The following is a 16,831-nucleotide window of genomic DNA, read 5'->3' as shown; positions in this document are numbered from 1 at the left end:
CATCAGAGGCAGTGCCCATTTCCCCATTAAATCTTCTTCTCCCCCAACACATTAGAGAACATGTTTAGCCTGCCACTAAAAAGGTCGCACGGCCTCAGACACCTGGTTCTGGTAATTTATCAAGTGGCTCATCCCCTTACCTTACTGCCAACCCAACAGGGGTTTCTTGACAACAAAACAGCATCACTTTAATTACATTTTCAAGTTAATTGCTGCCTATTGTCTAAGGACCCTAACTCAGGAAATGATCCCTATTCAAGGACAGCACTTGAACATGTACTTAAGTACCACTTAAGTCAATGGCACTTATGTGCTGCTCTGAATAAGGATTTTTTTTTTAAAATCAGAACCTTAGACAACAGACTTAACAATGCTGCTCTGAATAAGCATATCTCCCTCTCCAGCACCTTTTAGTGACCCTGGACTGCATGTAAATGCAGCAGTTTAAGCCCCTTCAGACCTATTAGAAATTTGTTTCAATTAATGTGCTATGAAAAGCACAATTAAAGACTTGTGAAGCAAATATTGTGAAATTAATGTGATTGCCAAATATTTACTGAAAAGTATCACTCCCCCCACCCCACATTTAAGTGCTAACACAGGAATTCTGTTAACATTGGCAAAACCACAATTTAACACCCTCGTGAGTTTTGAAATATCCCATCAAAACCAAAACACACCAAGAGTCATGACAGTTCCTTGGCTGGGTAACAAAGCCAACAAGCACCCAGGACGTTGAATATGTAGTGACAGCATCCGCTCATATACAACTGAAACAGCGCACGAGTCTTGATAGCAAGGTTTCAAGAGCAGGCATTTCTGTAGAACCAGCAAAGGAACAATGTGATAGGCATAAGCAATCCCAATACCTCTTGTATCACCCAGCCCATTCGCTGGAGTTTTCAGAGTGTTGCAGCCTTTGGAGGACATTTCTAAGACAGGAAAAAATTGGGGGTGCCAAAGATACATTAGCAACTCAGCAAAATGGTGTCATCTCTGACACTGAGAGCTACCATAAGGGCAGCTCTTTTAAACAGACAGTAGCAGAAAGGGAGAAACAAGCTAGAGACACTAACTTGCTCAAGAATGACAATATTTATTTCCATAGATTTCTAGATATACACATCTAATCTAAGTATGTAGTTATGCTTTGGGAAGGAAAATTTGTAATGAATTAAAGTCTTTAACTTAATGGCATAAGACAGCTTTTATGACTTGTACGTAAGAAAACTAGTTCACAATATATGCATTATGCATAGTACATATATGAGGTCTAGGTATACTTAATCCTAGATCAGTGTAGGGGGAAGGAGGGGTCTGGACTAGATGACTACTTGAAGTCCCTGGAAGACTTGCATTTCTATGATTCTATATAGGCAAAGGAAAACTGTTCACTTCTTGGTAACACAAGCAAACTCTTTGGGGGCAGGGACTGTCTTTTTGTTCTGCCTGTAAAGTGCTAAGCACAATGGGGTTCTGGTCCATGACTGGGGGTCCTATGTGCTAAAATAACAAACATGACATCAAACAAAGAAGTTCATATGCCTTCTTCATATTTCACTAGTTTACCATATATTTAGAAAACTTGTTTGCTTTGTTTTCTGTAGTCAATGCACACACTTAATTCAAATATTAACTATGGAAAAGCCAGAATTTATACATTAAATAAGGTATTTGTTATCGAGTTTATTTTACACACACACACACACACACACACTGAACCCATGCACAAAATGCGTTCAAAGCAAATGTGTGTTCTCAGCAAATGTGTACAAAGGCTTTTCTGAATTTTTTTTTAAACAAACCAGTTTGGAAGCAAACTGGAGATTATGAGACTCTAAACAAATGCAAGTGTTTACTATGACTCTTCAAAGTGTGTATATAGTTCCAAGAAGAATCAGATAAACTTCTCTTTACACTTTCTTCCTGTTGTGTAGCCCTGCTTATTTCTGGTTCATACTGGTGGAAGAAAAGTGTTATGTATAAAACTTTCCTGTTAATTTATTTGTATCACTGTAGCACCTATGAGCCCTAGTCATGGATCTTTCCTAAAAGATTGAGGTTTTAAAATTAAAGTTAAATTAATGCTCTGTCCCCCGAGATAACGTATGCCTCAGCAATAAAGGCATGTTACACAATATCTGTGTGACTTGTGTATGGATAAACAAGTAAATAAAATAGTGGAAAGTTTGTTAGGAGCCACCAACAACTTGTCACCCTAACAGCTTTCTAAAGATGTAATAGTGATCCTTGCACAAAAGTATTTGTGTACAGTACAGGAACCACGGTATTAGTTGCATACAAGTTTTAAATGTTAGTATTGCATGTGTGTCATTTTAGGAAAAACTTACCTATACATTAGAACAGCCCCACCCCTTCAGTCTGAACATCTTCAAAATATTTTATACCTATTAATTTTTTTCCTTCTTAACTTGTTACATCTTGATCTCATTCTCCCAATGCTAAATTATGAAACTATATTTCAAATCAGCTTTTAGTAAGTCATCGGTTTCCAAAAGGCTTGCCATGATGCCAAGTATTAATTACAGGGAGTCCTCGGACTTACAACACCCGACTTATGTCGGATGCCATTTATGAAGCTTTTAAATTGACTGCCCGTTTCGCCCTCACGACGCTTGATTTGCATAAAGTTTGCTTGAAATAACTTCCTGGTTGTGTTATACTGGTATGGAGCTGTAAGGGGTCGCTTCTGATTGGCTTTGAGGCAGCAGGGTAGCGTGTTGCCAAGTAGGGTTGCCACTTTTGATTGGCTGAGCCCGGGCTCAGCAATCAGAAAGCTTGAACACTGATTGGCTGAGGCTCAGCATGTGTGCCATTCTCACTGGCTTTCTGAGCCTGTGTTGCCAGTATTCTGAGCAGCATGTGAGTTTAAGTTTATTTGAATGCTGTTTACAAAATACAGTGTACAGTAAATACACTGATGTTGCAACATTAGTCATCTATAATTCATTTAGTACAAAAAACTGGGTTATTGTGGTGAAAACAGTGCATCAAACCTTGGTTCAGGAACCAATCCCCCTTTCAGACCATTGATTCCTATGGGAAAAGCAGTTTTGACTTACGTTTCGACTTACAACGCAATACTGAGGAATAAATTGTGTCATTTGTCCGAGGTAAACCTGTATTTTAAAAAACTGAAGTCACTTGCTCTTTCCTTTCAAACCCAAAGACATTTCATTGACTGCCATCAAATGTAGGTTTCTATGGAATACGGTGGGGAGGGGAAAGGCTGACAAGGATGTGTTACATCTGAATAATTCATCACAAAGCTAATAGTTTCTTTTTTCTATTTGCATTTTTCTTGTATATTTGAAACTGACAATGATTGGGTAAGTGGCAAGTTCTGATTACTACTACTAACTGGCCCAGAACTGCACACACCCTATCAGACTTGTTATCTGTCTCCCCTACTCCCAGCTCACTTACTTGTCTTGCCATCTTTTCTCAGACTGTAAGCTCTTTGGGACAGGAACCATCATTTTTGGTTCTGAACAGTGCAAACAGAACCCACCCTCGCTGTACTCTTTAGACTCTACCACACTAAGTATTTAATAAATAAATAAGAGATATATAAATAATTCAGAGACAGTACAGGAATATTCCCACAGGCCAGATGTACAACAATGGCAATATTTTAAGTTACTTAAACCTATATTCATCTATCTTACAATAACTACATTCAGTTACAACTATTTTCCAAACACAATAGAGGCAGATTTCTTCAATTTTATTTCCATGTTTTTTTAAAAACAAAAACAAAATAATCACAACAGCAGCAATTATTGCCAAAAAATTGACTAGTATATGTCAAACAATATAGGCAGATAACATTTGAGTTGCAATACTAAGGCTTTTATATGACAAATACTTTTATAGGTTTCATTACTTTAGAAGAACTTATTTGAATATTATTGAATCAAACCACTGCATAGTCTCTTCTTGCCAATAGGTTACTTGATTATTCAGGAAGGCTGCCTTTCCAAGTCAGTTGAAGTAAACATCCACCTCCCAGCCGTTCCATGTTTTATAGCTGAGTGTAGGATGTTTACATGAACTAAAAATCAGTAACAATATGAATACTACATTGGCAGTCAAGCTACACTACTGCACTTTTGGATGCACATACTTCAGTACATTAAGTCAACTACATCTTGGAGGAATGCAGAATACACATCCAATAGGGTTATTACTCCTTAAGAAATTAGAAAGCATGTTTGACATCTGGATGTTAAGTCATACACACACGTTGGACTACAGGGGTCCAAGCATGAAATGGAGAAGCGATCCTCACAACTCTTGGGGATGAATGCTCTTGCCACACTTACCTAGCAAGGTTCCTTTGAGCTCGATCAGCATACAGTTAGTTACCCAATAGCTTCCTATAATCTCAGTTTTATGATTATTTCTGATATAGTTAGTTTTCAAAAACTGAAACAAGGGGATGCCATATTTGTGAGAAAAATAGAAAAATTATGGGACTACAATGAATGAAAGCTCTCAAAAAGGGGTACAACTGGCTCAGCTGCACCTGCCTAGTTAACTCTATGTCCCAACTGACAGACCTCTTTGCCACATTACAATCCCCCTCTCTCAGGCCTGGAAGTGGCCTAGGTAGCATTTTATGGGCAACTCAAGGTTCTCCTATAACCTCACTCAATTTATCAGAATTGTTTCTGTCAGATATGTACATACACAGTGTTGTGGTAGCCATGTCAGACCCATCATAGTAGAGAGACAATGTGGGTGAGAATCCATTTTATCAGACCAACTTCTGTTGTGATGCAAGCTTTCAAGGTACATACATAAGCAGTTTTGGTAAACTGAAGGGAATTCTAAAAGAATTTTATGGACTACACAAGAGAACATTGTCACTATAGAATCAATTTGTAGTTGTCACACTGTAGTGTCCAAATTTAATAAAAAATTAACTTGCTGTGTTCTACATGTCTCTTGTTCCTTCATTCCAATTTATTTCCTTCTGCTATTAGTGGTCTCGCATTCATTACATCTCTCTTTTTGATGCAATTCTTCCTTTTCTCCCCCCTACACCCTGTATAGTTTTCTTCCTCCCTATTTCATATTCTTTTAATTTTCTCCCTCTGCATATACTCACTCACTCAGCTGTCCAGCAATGAGAAACTGATACAAGTCCATGCAGGGATGGGAGCTGAGAGCACTGACGTCACTACTCTTTCAGCACGATTTATTTATTTTAGACTGAAAATAGACACACCAATCCAAGGTTCTAGCTTCCTTAGCAGTTAAATATACACTATATACAATAAAATCAAGTCTCGGCAGCATTCAAACAATCAGTTCCACAGCAACTCAGCCAGCCAGCTACTTCTTTCATTATCCACGAAGCATACCCTCAGACTTCTCCAAACCCCATCTCAAACAGGTGTCTTTTGGAGTGTGCCCAGTAAGACACCAAAGTTTGGCTATTTCTGATTAGGAGGGAGAGAAGAGAGGAGCAAGCTGCACAGACTTAGAGAACAGTCTGTGAGCCACCCCCTCTATTTTATAAACAAGGGGGAATCAGGCTTAAGCACTCTTGCTGACTCCTGCAGTGGCAGTATAGCACACGGAGAGCGGTAATCCCTTAGGGTACGTCTTCACTACGCACCGTATCGGCAGGTAGCAATCGATTTATCCGGGATCGATATATCGCGTCTCGTTAAGACGCGATATATTGATCCCCAAACGCACTCACCGTCGACTCCGGAACTCCACCAGAGCGAGCGGCGGTAGCACAGTCAACGGGGGAACCGCAGCCGTCGATCCCGCGCCGTATGGACCCCAGGTAATTCGATCTAAGATACTTCGACTTCAGCTACGCTATTTGCGTAGCTGAAGTTGCATATCTTAGATCGATTCCCCCCCCAGTGTAGACCAGCCCTTAGATAGGCTGATCCCAGGCCATGTAAGGCTTTACAGGTCTTAACCAACAACAACTCCACCTGAAGACCAACTAGCAACCAGTGCAGATCCTGGAGCACTGGACATCGTATGCTTCCAGTGAGATGCCCCACTCAATGAGCAAGCCACTGCATTCCACACCAGCTTAAGTTTTCCAGTGGTTTTAAAATGTATCCCCATGGAGAGTGCATCGCAACAGTCTAGAATTAACAGTTGGGCCAGTTGTTTCTGCACTGGAATGCTGTACTATTATTGACCTGCCTCTTCCCCTAGCTCTTACTTGAATGTAGTGCACACTATACATTAGGCAGTTACAGATTACTGCTTGCATTATGTGCTGTGGTTACACACAAAATTCTAACAAGATCCAGTCAGCAAAGCAAGTAATCAAACATACTGGGACCACAGGCCAGCCATATCACTCACCTGAGCCTCAGCTTGCTCAAGCCCCTCCATCCTCTCAAGCCCCATAGCTTTCTAGTGCTTGGCCCCACCCCCTCCACAGATCAACATAGCCAGAGTTTGGGGGGGGTCTCTAGTCTCCCTGGAAACGTGTTTCGTAGTGCAGTTGTTAAAAATATTGCCCTTATCCAAATCCATAGTAGCAGTGCTCTAGTGAGAGGTCTGTGAGCATTTCCAGTTACCCGTATTTTTCCGACTGTTTAGAATAGTAACAAATGGGGAAAAATTATTTTGTATTTCAAATGTTCTTCATAAGACCAAACACCAGATTTTGATGCTTTATATGGCACAGTGCATCTTTAACATGAAATTTTTCAGGCCAGATTTGTTATAGACTATATTAAAAATATTTTACAGTTAAACAGTACTTAAAGACTGATAGCTTGTTTTCAATGTGTTTCCTATAAGAACGGCCGTCATATAAAATATCTTTATACATTTCTACAGTCTCCTTGACAGCAGCATCCTTTCGCTTATCCTAAGCTAGGTCATTTTTGTGTTCACGCCTTCTCTTTCCTCCAGGTGGAATCCCTTGTGTTTTTGCCATCTGGTAGCCTGATAACACGGCCAAAGCACCATAGCCATCTGTCTAATTGCAAATGACCACCTCTGTGACAGATATGGCAATTTCCTGCAATATCTTTAACTGTATTAAGTTTATGTATAATTGTGGGCCAGAGACTGTATACAATTCCATAGGATAAGGTGACCACAGAGCCTCCAGAACTGGAAACAGTGAGGGCTGATTAGCAAATTCACTCAGCTTTTAACACCCCAGAGAAGTACCACCACCTGGAGAGGCTTGCATATACTAGTTCAAACTGGATTCTCCAGAAAGTGTACAGTGCCTGAACCGAGAGAATTCTCTCCATCAGAATCAGGGCTTTTAGGACCCCTTTATACCACTTTGGCCATTTTAACCAGCATAAAGGTGCTGGAGAGGGGTAAGGATTTCCTTTTTTTTTTTTTTTTTTTTTTTTTTTTAAGAACCATGGACTTCACATTTTAGGATTTTTTCATGCAAACTGGCAGACATGGTGGCAAACAGGCTTCATGGAAGGTTAAAAGAGCAGGAACTCAATGACAATAAAAAGAACCCAGACATTCACTGCATTTGCCAAAGACAACATTTATCTTATATTTGGGGTGGGTAGTGGACATTACTAAAACAGCCTCTGGGACAGACAGCAATTTCTACATTTTTCAAAATATAAATGTCACTTTTATTCTTTAGAGTAAAAGCCACTTTAAAAAAATAAAAAATACAGACTGTTTCTAGGATTTATGCTCTTTCCTCCATGTATTCTGACAAAAGTCAATCATATATAAATTAGTTTTAACATTACATATATTTATAACTAATCTTTTCCTTCTGATGTTGTCCATGAATAGCCGGATGCAGCAAACATCTGACTGAAAGCTAGAATTTCTCTTACAGCTTCCAGTCGGGGATGTTTACAACAACAGACTACAATACGGTATTATACTGTATAATAGTACACAACAATGGGAATCACCTTCAAAAGAAAAAAATAGATAGTTTATAAAATGGCATTGCATGGCACCCCTACTGATTTATTGCTCCACCAATTACAACATCATACTTCACCTCATTTGTTGAAAGCTCATGTATGCAGAGAAAGCACAGCTGTTGATCACAATCATCAAAAATAAACATCTGAAATTTAAGTTATGGAGCAAAATCTGCAATTTAAAAATTCTTTAGTTCACAAGTATTTTTAAAGTGTACTTTAAAGTGTTCACTTCATGATGCCTTCATTCCCCAGAGCTCTCCAAAGAATGCAACTTCCTTTAAACACTTGCACTATTTTCCTAATCACATTAAGAAAAAAAGTGATAGAACTGAAAACTTAAATTGTGGCTGTATTAAGAAGAGCATTATCAAAAAAAAAAAAAAGAGAGAGACATGCTTTTGGTATTATTTAACCTCAGCATCCAGCTCGGTTTAAGTCAAGACTTTTTCCATTTGCTTGTCCTGCAAACTGAAACTGGGATTTGAAAGGTCAAGTGGGTCCTTTTACTTTTTACATCTTCACTTGTAAAATCAAGATTTTCAGTTAAACTTTGACTGCACAATGTTGATATGGGGTGTTGAATCCAACTCTGACATAGCTTTAAGAATTCCCCAGTACTAGGAGTATAAATTCAATTCTGTTTTCAAAGCAAGTAAAAAACAATGGACATGGGGAGCAGTTATACTGAATAAGGAGGTGCTATTTTTACTTCGTCACTAAGGCCAGACACCTGCAATGCATTGCACCTAAGCAGACTCCTGTGCCCACACAGAGCCCAATGCACTTCCCTGGGGCTCCATGCTGGTGCAGGAGTCTGTCTATGCACAACCTATTGTTGAATCAGGACTGATGGGCCAGATTCTGCAGTCAGTAAAACTCAATGGGAGTTTTGCCATTTACTTGTGAGAGTATGATTGGGCCCTACCATCTATTAACTCTGAGCTACGAAATTAAGTCTAGCATTTAGTCTAGAATCACGTTTTCCCTTTTAGAAGCAGTGCTCAATAAAAACCAATTCAGATACTTCACATTACATACTTCTGCTGAAGACAATTTTGAAGAAAAGTATTTTACAAGCCTGGTGTATATTCATTCTGCTTGATTGACAGTCACACAGCTAAATAGATCTACAATCCGACAAGCAAAATACAAACTAAAGGAGCATAAGTAGAGCCCCATGAAATTCTCTTTATAATTTTTCGGGAATAACTTATTTGGTTTTCTCCATTCATCGTTGCCCCCCAAGGGGAAAAGAGGTGCTGCAACGAGGGGAGGGAAGGGGGGCAGAGCAAGCCCATCCCACACGCATCTCTCAGCAGTGACTCCTGTCCCACACAGGGTTGCAGCACCATTCATTCACTACCCCCATCCCATCGTGACAGTAGAGCAGCCAGGACAAACCCAAGCAGTGCTGCAACCCTGTGCGGAGGATTTAAATGCCTGTAGCAGGGAGCTGGGCCCAGCCCCGCAGGACAGGAGCAGTCATTGTGAGATGAGTTTTTTGTTGTGTATTTTAATCATTTTGTGTTTTACTTCATGTTATTTTGCATTTGCAAAAAAAACACAGGGCTTTAAGCATAAGCACCTACCAAATAAGCGTAAGCACCCACCCTCTGCACATTCAGATTCTTTGTATCTGACACATTTAAGGTCTCTCAGTTACTGAAACCCAATCACATTCAGTTTACATAAAAAGCTCTCCGTCTGAAATTGAGAATTAGTATTTTAGTAGTACATGACTCTAGCTGTTTCAGGGGTAAACCAGGATTAATGAGGAAACTACATGCAGTCTCTATGGATACCATGCTGACCTTCATTGTTTTTGAGTTAAAAAAGCCAGTGGTCATTTACAACAAAAAGCTCCTTCGGTTGCTCCAGAATCAAAAGTTCCAATTTTAAACTGGAAAGAAATGGGTTATTTCATGCAGAGGTAAGCACATGGTATTTGACTAATTAGGCTGCTGAGCATTAAGTTGCAGTGAACCATTTATTACAATGTTCTACTGTAACACGTATTTCTCAAGAAACAAATGAAGGTTATTACAATGTCATCTATCATAAGAGGGCCATTTCTCCACCCCCATACCTTTTTTCTTTTAGCTCACAAAGATAAATCTCAAACAGCCAGCACACACAAGTTCCTTTCAGTCATCATTCCTGAACATGACAGTCTCCCCCCATTACATAACCAGCCAATTTTATCAAACTCAACATCAACTAAAAATATTTATGGAGCATATTAAAAAATGGTCAATCTCAAGGGAGTGGACTTAAAAAAAAAAAAATCAATGGCATGGTGTTTGGAACAAACTGAACTGTCTGCCTCTGAGTAAAGTTACACGCCAGTATGATATATAAGTGTTATATAAAGCTTTGTGAAAATTCAGGCTGGACACACGTTTAATTTTTTCTTACCCCACAACAGCTCTATTTTTTGAATATGAGTAGGCAGCATGTTCTAACTTTCATCAGCGGCTATGCTCTACCATTTTGAGACTGTTGACCCGTAAGCTCAATAACATCGTAAGTAGGAACACTATTCGAATACCATCATGAAAGCTAAATTGTGTCTTTGTTGCTGAGTTTTGTGAACATTGTGATAGGAGTCAAGAGGGGGAAAAAAAATGTAGTATTGCTTAATGGTGACACTTTTTCCCCACGTAAAGAAAAAAACCTGCAGTCTATCTAGACTAGAACAGAATATTACTGAAGTCTTTATCTGGAAGCACTGACTTTACATATGAGATAGGAAATATGCATTTGGCAGGCCCAAGTGAGCAATACAGGATTATCTGCCTACGTCTTATTCTACTTTAAATACTCTGGATTAATTCATGATGAAACAGCACCATCAACTTAAAGAGATATCTGTAATATCTAACAAAGTGAAAGCATCTTCATACAGCTCTTTTCAATGCATCTCAATCCTGACCTGTAATTTATTCCAATCCTAAACACAGTAAGAGTTATATTGAACACTGTGTGCAGAATTGAAGTGAACGCAGTCAACATTAAAGTTATCTATTAGTGCAGCAAGAGATCTTAATTTGTCATGTACATGTTAAATGTTTAAAAAAAAAAATCACTTTCTATACTGAAAAAAACCTCCTGAGTTAAGCATGATCACTATTATATCCAGCCATTGATTTGAAAGATAACTGCCATCGCACAGATATAACTGCAAAGGGAGTCAATTAATTACTTTGTTGTAACAGCCAAGGTCTTTCAAAGGAGTCAAATAGCTGAGCAACAGAAGCCTTATGCAAACAAAAACTTGAGAGAAGTCTGGTTGCTAAAACCCAGAAAGACAAACATGCACTATAACTAAAATAAGACTCAAACTTACTGATCAGGAGAGAAGTTAAGAGTTTTGCACAAACAAACTCTGAAACATTGTACTTGAAGTTCATCTGCAAAGTAGATATTAGACTAAAAGCAAAAGGAACAGAATATTAAAAAAAAAAAAAAAAAAAAATCAGAGAAACATTACCATATGGTACAATAGTTACTGTCCACCTATTTTTAAAAGGACAAAGCTGGCCTTGAAAATGATGTATTGCAGTAAATTAAACTGGTAAAAGGCAAAGGCTTAAGTAATTTTGTATAACTTCAGTAAGGTTTTTTCCTCTCTTTTAGCAGCATTTAAAAATTCTCACTAGAAGTTAAAATCTTAAAACAATAAAACAATTTAGAGGAAATTATGGTGATCAAGCAAATGCCCAGAGATGGCAAGAGCTGTGGCAGGAAAAAAGTTAAAGAACTGCTAGAACTAGGTAACTTTATAGAGAAAGGAGAGGGTGCAAACCATGTGCGGGGCTAGGAAATAAGCATGAAAAGTAGAGAAGAGAAATAAATAAAACCATAAGCATCTTATGTTCTACTAGTAGGCTCTTCCCAATTTTAAGAATTTCCATGTTCTCATAATTAACAATTACTTCATGGAACACAAAGCAAATAGTCAATTATCTTCCAAAAAATGACTGAAGTACTTAAACTTGAGTCAATTACTGTACTGTGATGCTGCAGTTATGGTTGAAAAAGCACTTTTTAATCATAAACCCTTATTTACCAGCACTTCAACTTTTGGAAAAAAAATTCCCGTAGGCTTGAGTTTCTTGTGCTTATTTCCAGCCTAAGTATGACTTGTTTGGTGTGGAATGTTTGATCAAAATCTATCAAGCTGTTTGACGTATCCAAGCATGAAAAATTAGTGATTCACATCACTTAAAATTTTTCAGACTATATTTGCTCTTGGATAACAAATTGCAGCTTCTTTTTAAAGCCTCAAACTTGTTATGGGCTTAGCCCTCAGAGAGAATAAGCGCCTTTGACATAAAAAAGTATTACTTATTCATCACCCACATTTTAAGGTGGTTTACAGATAAATACTTAAAAGTGCCTTACTGCATCAAAACATCGCACAAACAATTTTGAGACTAGTATCTTAACTTCTGTCTTAGTTTCTCAGACCTGCAAAAATGGAATTAAGTGACCTGCTCCAGGTCTGATAATCTGTCAGAACCAGGAGCAGACTGCTAGAGCTGTGACTTCTAGTGCAGTGCTTAGTCCATTAGATCATATTGTTTAAATATATAATGCTCCAGATATATGCATGCTACTGTTACATGTGCATACAGCAGGGCATGTCCATGTACTATTAAAAAAAAAAAATAGCAAAATACAGCATGATTTTTTTTATTTGTTCGTGCACCCTAGCTCCCCCTTCTAAATCATTGTTAGCCCCTCATCCTGCAATGAGTTTTTCTGTGTGCATGCAAGTACGTGCACACACCAGCAATAACCACAAGTAGAGCTCACTGGCTGGACTGAAGCCTTGGTTTGCCTACAGAGTGCATACAACATGCACTACTAAATTTTGTATGGGAAACAATAAAGGATACAACTCCAACTTGAGACAAATTATTGAGCATGGGGACACTAGCAGGTTCCAAGAATGTTACTGAAATGTTTAACCAGGAAAAGATTCCAGGAGTCATAGGCTGTTTGGAAGAGATAAGAATGTAAACAATCAAGGATTCATTTAGGTTCCTGCATCCCTGAGCCTATCTGTTCCTAGCATAGTGTCCCAGAAGAATCTACTGAACCTAATATTGTCTGCTCTGGAGAGAGGAGGGTGAGACAAAAGTCTGGTATTTTAATAAAACATGGAAAGGAATAAATAGGAAGTTATGAACACAATGAAGTTCGGAGTTAAGGATATGATCACTGAAATGAAGACAGAAGACAACAAAAATACCAATTTGTCAGAGAAACAGCTGTTAGATGAAAACAAGGTTTTAGAACGGACACTAAGCAGAACTAAAGATCAGATATAGAAGGCAAAAAAAAATATTATGTAATCCAACAGAAAGCCTATGTTCCTGATGTCAGAGACCGGGGCGTAGGCAGTCACACTAAGTGGTTGAGCAGGAGTCGGTAGCCTGGAATAGCAGTCAGAGGCCAAAGCTGGAGTCAGAAGTCAGGAATCAGAGCCAAGAGTCAAAGTTGAATTACTTGGAGTGAGCTGAGGCAGAAGCTATCACAGCCATGGGTGAATGCTTTGAGCAGCCACTGAACTGCAGCTGGGCTTAAGAGCTGGTCTGCTGACTCTTCCAACAAGTCAGACAGTGTAGCCAATTAGACAGCCTACTACAGGCCAGCTGCACTCATTAGGTTGCCTTGAGACGGGTCCTGCTGCAGGCCCTGATTTCTGACACCTTATATAGAGACCAAATTTTCAAAGGGGCTTCAACCCAGCCAATCCTTTGCCTGTGCAACTTTGTACATTTATTTAGGCTAAGGGCATAAGTTTACAGTCTGCCTTGAGTAAGACCAGAACAGAGAAGAAATACTTACTGTCTTATCCACTCCCTCCCTGGTTCACTCCTTGCTTTGGGGGAAGAAGGGGAATGGACAAGAGGAGTAAGTAATCTAGTACAGCAGATTAAATCCCCCTCCGTGCCAGTTTAGCTGTTATCTGGCACACGAGAGAGCGTGAAGCCATGGCTTCATCTGTCCTCCCCCTGAAAAACAGTAAAGCCTTACAATGCTGGAGATATACCTTAAGAGATTCCATCTTTTGAAGTGTTTCTCTCTTTTGCAATTTGTGCATTTCTGCTCCATCCATCTTATCTCAGAGGTCCCAGGATATTAATTCTAGTAAGTCAGTGGGGGCTCTATGCATGCACAGGGTATGTCCAGATGGATCCGATTGCAGAAGGCAGGATTGGGGCATTAAGTGAGTTTATTACAAGGGAAACTAGGAAAGATCACGCGGATACAGGTGAACTTTGCAAGTTATCATGCTGTTTACAAATGTTTTGGAATTAATTTCTCTCAGTAAAGAAATGAATTATACTGGGTAGTCCCAATCTGTCAGTAATGGTTAGACTCTCTCTCTCTCTCTACAGCATTTATTAATTGTAAACTGGAAAGATCTACAGGTACTTAAAGAGGTTGGTGAAATCTAACCCAAGTTGTCATCACTTCTAATTCTCACTCAGAAACATCAATACAATATTTGTGGACTTGAAATTAAGAGAGAGAACTGCTGAACCTAAAAAACATCCATGATGTGGGGAAAAGGTTAATTGAGGGTCATCTGTTTTAAAGCTGTGCAAAAAATATCATCTACCATAATAATGAACGTACAATAAATAGTGAATCAGCCTTATGAAAAATTAGCTCAACTCAAGCAGAGGGTTCCCATCCTCCAGTTTAAAGTCCTAAAATTCAAAGTGATGCTTTAGCTACAGTCTGTTTTTTTAAGTTTCCATATCTGTAATTTTGTTTCTCTGAGTGGAGACATCCATTTATCTGGATATCAGTGCTGGTTTAGGCCCGCCCAGTTCACATCAGTGTATATTTAGATTTTGTTTTTAAATTCAGGTTCTTCCAGCTGGAATACTGAAGCATTGTACTCTGACCCTAGAAAAGGGTTTCCCTAAAGCTGAAACTATATAAACATGGTAGAAATATTAACCACATTACAGAAAGTAAGATTATAAGAATTAAACAGTGTAATATCTACTTAGGTTTATCAAGAAAAGTTGAATATACAGGGATGGGCAGTGGATACCTCCATTATAAGAAATATTTAATTTCTCCCTCAAGCTTAAATACCGGACATTAGCCAGCTAATGAATATCTGCTGTCCTTTGATTTTAAGTAGGCATCTCTGTTGATCTCCATCCTGCCAAATTGTGGGTGGAAGGGTGGGGAGAATGGTTCCACAGGAACAAGAGGGATGGAAAGACTGTGCATCGCATCTGGCATCACAAGTTCTGGGTATTCACCTGTAGTTCCTCTATGGGGGTGGGAGAAGGAAGGGGATGTTTCATTCCTGATGGACGAGGAGGACTGAAGAAGCACATTGTTTAATTTGGTTGGAACCTGGAAAGACGGAATCAAGAGTTATCCCAAATAACAATCCACGGTAATGACGACATTATGACCACTGAATGAGGTATCTCCACTCTATATTGAAGATTCTTTGGTTTCCTCTGATATGTACCCTCAGCCTTCCCCTTCTTCTCTTAAAATGGGCAACTGCCACAGCTGCTTCTTAAAAAAAAAAAAAACTAAAAGGAAATTAAAAGGTATCTTTGAGGACTGATCATGACCCTCGATAAGCACTAAAGATGGAGGGAATCACTGAAGAAGGCACGAATATTGAGACTAGGAGAAGTAAGCAAATGCACCGGTCTTCAGGAAACTTCACTTACCTTAAAATGCAGTGGGTGCAAACAGAACCTGCTGTAGGGGCTTTGGAACCAGGCCACGTTTGGGACACTTTTCTCCATCACCAACTTCTCACATTACATTCATATTTATTGTACACGGTCTGGATGGTGATATGAGTCGGTAGACCATTCTGCTGTACAACTGTGAAGCGAATCACCAGCAGGTGCAGTAAAGTAGGCTGGAGTAGGCCACACACAAACCTGGGAAAAGTTAGGACTACAGGGTTCTGACACTTACCTTTTCCTGCATGATTCTAGATATCTGGATGGTCCACTAACATTAGCAGGCTGACAGTATGGGCAGGAGTACTTTGTTGTGTTGCTGATGGAAGTTATGGAAAAATGTCAAGCTGGGCTTGTCCACTGACAACCAGAAGGAGCTGGAAGGAATGTGATTCAGCACACGGGATGCCCTAAAACGAGAACACCACATTCTAATAACTAGAAATCCAGTTTAGTTAGATTTCTCAGCAATGTAAGAGTGAAAATTCTCACCCCTAAGTTCTCCATTTTGGTTAAGCAATGAGTGTAAAGCTATTCTCAGAGGCACTGGACTCAGATGGGAGTGCAGTGCTGCAGCAATCTAGCAGAGAAGTATGAATTTGAAGTACAACTAAAGCTGCCTTGCTTGCTGTGAAATCCTTGCCCGAGAGACACACAGACCACAAGATGCCTATATAGGAGAAGCCACCCAGACAATAACTACACCTCTACCTCGATATAATGCTGTCCTTGGGAGCCAAAAAAAATCTTACCGCGTTATAGGTGAAACCGCGTTATATTGAACTTGCTTTGATCCATTGGCATGCGCAGCCCCCCCCCCCAGAGCACTGCTTTACCGTGTTATATCCGAATTCGTGTTATATCGGGTCGCGTTATATCGAGGTAGAGGTGTATATTGGGTCTGATCCTGATCCCAATAAAATAAATAGGATTTTCCACTGACTTCACTGAAAGTAGCTCAAAGTATGCAAATCACTCTCATCAGAGAAGCATCAGTATCTGGTTTAATACAGCTTGTCCTCCTTCTGCAAAGATCAACAAAATCTGATTTTTTATTACTTGTACTGCCTAGAGGGCCCATCAGAGACAAGGGCCTATTCTACTATGCACTGCATACACACACTCCCTCAAAACAGCGCAAACCCCAAA

The 16,831-nt window shown here is 39.3% G+C and overlaps 1 long non-coding RNA gene across 1 annotated transcript; it reads right to left on the bottom strand.

The window, feature by feature from the left end:
• Positions 1-727: 727 nt before the first annotated feature.
• On the bottom strand, positions 728-16,087 carry LOC135874726 (uncharacterized). The gene is made up of 3 exons (XR_010561155.1): positions 15,918-16,087; positions 15,233-15,329; positions 728-932 (listed from the first exon to the last, which is right to left on the bottom strand). It is a non-coding gene; the product is annotated as an uncharacterized LOC135874726 (long non-coding RNA).
• Between the last annotated feature and the right edge of the window lie 744 nt (positions 16,088-16,831).

Source organism: Emys orbicularis, chromosome 2 (genome assembly GCF_028017835.1).
Source record: "Emys orbicularis isolate rEmyOrb1 chromosome 2, rEmyOrb1.hap1, whole genome shotgun sequence".
In the NCBI taxonomy this organism is placed as follows: Eukaryota; Metazoa; Chordata; order Testudines; family Emydidae; genus Emys; species Emys orbicularis.
The sequence above is the reverse complement of the archived record's forward strand: the minus strand, read 5'-3'. Positions and strand labels throughout refer to the sequence as shown.